Source organism: Penaeus chinensis, chromosome 31 (genome assembly GCF_019202785.1).
Source record: "Penaeus chinensis breed Huanghai No. 1 chromosome 31, ASM1920278v2, whole genome shotgun sequence".
Classification (NCBI taxonomy): Eukaryota; Metazoa; Arthropoda; class Malacostraca; order Decapoda; family Penaeidae; genus Penaeus; species Penaeus chinensis.
In genome coordinates, this window is record NC_061849.1 from 30,894,293 (window position 1) to 30,899,292 (window position 5,000).

Sequence of the window (5,000 nt, forward strand, 5' to 3'; positions counted from 1 at the left end):
TATTTATTTTCTTATTACTTATCTATTTAATTTTATTTTACTTTTTATCTATTTACTTTTATTTCGCGTCAACCGCAGAGAAAACAGGCAATTTATCTTACGGCTTTACATTCAGATTTATTTGTCTATAATGGCCATTTCGTATCTATCGTACTAAAGTTTCGGCTAGATAGACAATTGCTATGAATATCTAATTAACGAAGGTAATACTTGCATGTATATCTTTGATGTTAGTAGGATTGCGGTGATGGTAATTAGATTCTTCCGTTACGCTCGTTATCCGTTGTTTTATTAGGATAGAATATTTGTTTAGCTTTTTTCACTCGATATTTCTTTTAGATATATTTGTGTTTGATATAAAAGTCAGGTCTTAGCGGAGTATTCATTTATATACAAGCCACATACTGCATTATATTCGTACCGTATATCAGGACTGTAATGTTTTATAACGTTTTTCTTTGAAAACTAAGAATACTTTTATTGTCATTCTATTTGGTCTATCATTTATGTGTAAAAAAGTCCCTTTGTCTTTTATATGTTTTCCTAAAAATAATAATAATAATGATAATAATAATAATAATAATAATAATAATAATAATAATAATAATGATAATAATGATAATAATGATAATAATAATAAAAAATAAATTAAATCTAATTACTCTTCCAGACCCCCCCCCCCCCCACCTCTCTCTCTCTCTCTCTCTCTCTTTCTCTCTCTCTCTCTCTCTCTTTCTCTCTCTCTTTCTCTCTATATATATATCTCCCTCTCTCTCTATCTCTCACTTTCCTTCTTTTTCTACTTCTTTTCATCACCCTCAATTTCTCTACCTCTCACTTCTTGACCTCCACCCCCCCTTTCCCTCACCCCCTTCTCCCCCTCCCCATACCCCTCGTCGTTAGCTGGTCAAGGACAACATAAGTATTGTATCCAGTGTGAAGTGCCGCTTGATATCAGTTCTCTCTGTAGCAACTTCCTGTCTCGCTTTGGGAAAAAAAAAAAAAAAAAAAATAGCACTCGTTCTCGCATCTCCCCTTTTCCCACTTTTCTTCCCTCGTCTTACATCCCACCATTTTCTGCCGTCTCCCCATCTTCCATTTCACTTTCTCTCTCTTTTCTCTCTTTATCTTCCCTTCTTACTTTTTTTTCCTCACTTTCTTCCTTTCTTCCCCGATGTCTCTCTATCTCCTTTTCATTCATCCCTATTTCCATCTTCCTTCCCTCCTCCATCTCTCCCTTCTTCTTCCCAATTACTTGCCTTCCTCTCTGCCTTTCTCCTTTCTTCCCTCCTGCCACTTTCCCCATACCAATTTCTCTCCTTCCCTTTCTTTTTCTTTAGTCCCTGTTTCTTCTGTCTCCCCTTCCCTTCCTCCCTTCTATTCTTTCCCTCATTCTATATCTTTCCTTCCTCCTTTCCTACTTACTCCCTTCCTCCCTTCCCACCTTCCTCCTTTCACATATTCTCTTCCTACCTTCTCTCCTTCCTCCTTTCGCACTTACTCCCTTCCCCCGCCTCTCTCTTCCCCTCCCCCCCCCCCAGCCCATCCCTCCCCCACTCCCCCTTCCCTCACTTCAATGGCATGGAAGTACAATACGACTAAAACCTTTTCCTTTCTTTTTCTTATATAATTCACGGTCGACTTTGACAATGTGCTAATGTGACGTTCTTCCCTGTCGCCATTCTTTTTAGTGTAGAGGGGGGGAGGGTAGGAGAAAGGTAAAGTTGTGAATATTAATGATGTTAATTACGGTACAAATAATAATAATAATAATAATAGTAATAATAATAATAATAATGATAATAATAAAAATGGACGGTATATGGCATAATTAAAACAAGGGCGGTAATTATCAATCAATCTGTCGTGTTAACCTAAACCTCCGTGATGATTTTTTCCTTCGGTATATAATGATGCAAGATTTGAGATGAAAATATTTTGATTTTCAGGAGATAACACACACACACAAAAAAAAATATAGGGCGGAGTTTCCTGTAGTTTACTTTTGTTTTCATTTTCTTAGTCTTTTACTTTTCCTCTCAACAAATAATAGTGTTCTGTTGATATCATTACTATTATGATTAGTATTGTTACTCTTATTGTTATAATGATAATAATAATAAGTATTATTATTATCGTTATTATTATTATTATTGTTATTATTATTATTATTATTATTATTATTATAATCATTATTAGCAGCAGTAGTATCATTATCATTTTCATTATTACTGTTGTTGTTATAAATTATTATTAGTAGTAGTATCATTATCATTATCATCATTATTGTTGTTGCTGTTGTTCTTACATTATAATTATTACTGTTACTATAATTATAATGATAATTATCATTAGTGTATTAAAATATTATTCTAAATTTAAGATACGTAAGGATTCCCGATTGTGATAACGATAATAGTGATAAGAATGCCGATTACTTATTATCATTGCAAAAATAATTTTAGTATGAAGAGGAATTGTAGAAAGAAAATTAAATGAATTAAATGTTTTTTTTTTTTTTTTTAATACAGTAAAAGATAATAGTTATGTTGTTATTCCACATAAATTTAAGGTTTTATTCGATACGTAATTACTGTATGCGTATAATAACGAAAAAAATTCAAGGTACTTAAAAAATACAAATTAGGTAGGCGAAAGGGCAAAATAAAGTGACGAAATAGGCAGACAGCATTTATTCCCAGAGCAGTTCTGAAATTAAGAATAAAATATTTTAAAGATGTACAGCTTTACGTAAAAGTAACCAAACTAGAGACCTATGAATACAAACAAATAAAAAAGCTTATGTTGTTAAAGACTGGTTACAAAAAATAACCTATTTTCATTGAGGTTTTCAAATCTGTACCTATGTCCTTCGTCCGATAGGGAGAGTTTTGAACATCGAAAATGATCTTTCCACTTCTATTGACGTAACAGGTGTAGATGTCCCTGGATATATATTATTATTGCTGATAGATATTAATTTTGCCATGGTGTCTGAATGCATACCTTCCAAAAACTTTGAAAATATCCTTTTCCCTAATTCTGTATTTTCACTTGCCTAAAATCTGAGTCATATCCACAATGATCTCTAAAAATGCCATAATATTAAACAACGGTTTGTTTCTTTTCTCCAATGCCGTGGTAACTTCAGGCAGGTTTGTGTAGTTTGAAGCAAAGAATGCGAGATCATTAAGTAGTAATTACCCCTACAATATAATACGCTAAAAGCACATATAACTGAAGAATCTTTATCTAATCTAGTTATGAATTCTTGAGGCTTGTCCAAATTAGGAGCACAGTGCAGTATGGAAACGTAAAAAGGGCGCAACAGGTTGTAATGTAGAAAAATAAGCACTTTGACTCGCGATCACCCAGGAAAAGACATAAAGCGTTTTATAGGATTTTGCCTCGACGCCCAAGCTCTAAGAACCATGATTATAAAATAGTGTACCGTCACTATAACAAAAAATACTTAGTTAAAAGAAAGCAGTTCCTTGAAAATAGTCATAAATTATATGAAAATATATATTTTTTTAAATACCACTGTATAACACTTATACTGATCATTATTTGTAACGCGGTGAATGAAAGTTAAATAGAGAAATACTATGAAATATAGGCATGGCATTCATAATACCATTAAAACTGCCGATGTCGATGCAAAGAGAAAACTATATGAAAATATCATCTTGCTGATTTTTTTTCCAGGTGGGAAATTTTAATATTCACCAAAGAGGAGAAAGAAAAAAACCAATCACAGTTTCACAATGCTGACCTTGGGGTGCACGACCATGTAAAATAAAATGCCTTGTGATACACTCCATTGTTGTTCATGGAGAGATTAATTCGTCTGCTCCACCCGAAGCCGCTATGAGAGCTTTCGCACAAGTCCCTGTGTTGTCCCAGGCGGCCGACGCCCAAAACGCCGCGTCCGTTTCCTTTTCTCGTGACCCTCGTTCAACGATTACGCGCGGCTAATGGCGACGTTCGCATTGAAAAAAACGAGCGGATTTCGACAATCATCCTAAAGAGCTCGCGTTACGGGGGCGGCTTGTGGATGCGGTGCGAAGCGGGCGTGACTAAGATCGTGTCCTTTTTGGCGTGTATCCTTTTGTACCTTTGTACCAAGTTATTCGGCATTACCATGATGCGTGTCATGTGTATGTGTGTGTGTATTTGTTTGTGTGTGTGTGTGTGTTTGTGTGTGTGTGTGTGTGTGTGTGTGTGTGTGTGTGTGTGTGTGTGTGTGTGTGTGTGTGTGTGTGTGTGTGTGTGTGTGTGCACGAAAATGTGCATATTTTGTAGTTTGTTTGCGTGCGTGTTCTTTCGAGTTTGAATTTTGGCTACATACATTTATCCGTATGCGTGCGTGCAGCATAATCAGATTAACGTCACACCCTTGTTGAACTAAACACCAGACGGTCTGCTAGTTTTAAACGTCGCCATAACAGTGCAACGACATTTTCTCAAGGTGACACTTGCTGGCTCCTTGAAAGTGTTGAATCGTATTGTTTCTTTCCCCCGCCTAAGTTGCCGCCATTGTGACGTCACGGACGGAGGGTGCGGGATAATTTTAGTGGAATTCGTTAATGACTAAAAACATAATTATAATTTCACACCTTTTCAATAACGGGACAAATGATTATTTTAAGTTAATGAAATTAGTATATACAGTACATTATGGTTTATAGATCATCTACTATGAAATGAGAATGAAAAAAAATAATTATGACGACTTATTGTGAATATAATCTTATATGAATAGTCTTATAATCATGATGCCACTTATAGTCCTCATAAAAGAAAGGAAATAATTATCGCTTTTTTTACAACACGTCATGCAAGCTGTTCCTGACAGACTGTCACAGCCCCAGATTTACACGTCATTATTTTCACATAACATCACAGCTTGTTTTTCTTTATCAAAAACCTTGTATAGCCCGTTTCCTGTACCGAAGCCCCAGACCCTTATCATTAGTTTTCCCAAATCTCATCCCCGT

General features: G+C 35.2%; 1 protein-coding gene across 1 annotated transcript in view; it reads left to right on the forward strand.

Annotated features, from left to right (window-relative positions):
* The window catches only part of LOC125041905 (angiotensin-converting enzyme-like), a 35,846-nt gene that overhangs the window by 20,026 nt on the left and 10,820 nt on the right, over positions 1–5,000 (forward strand).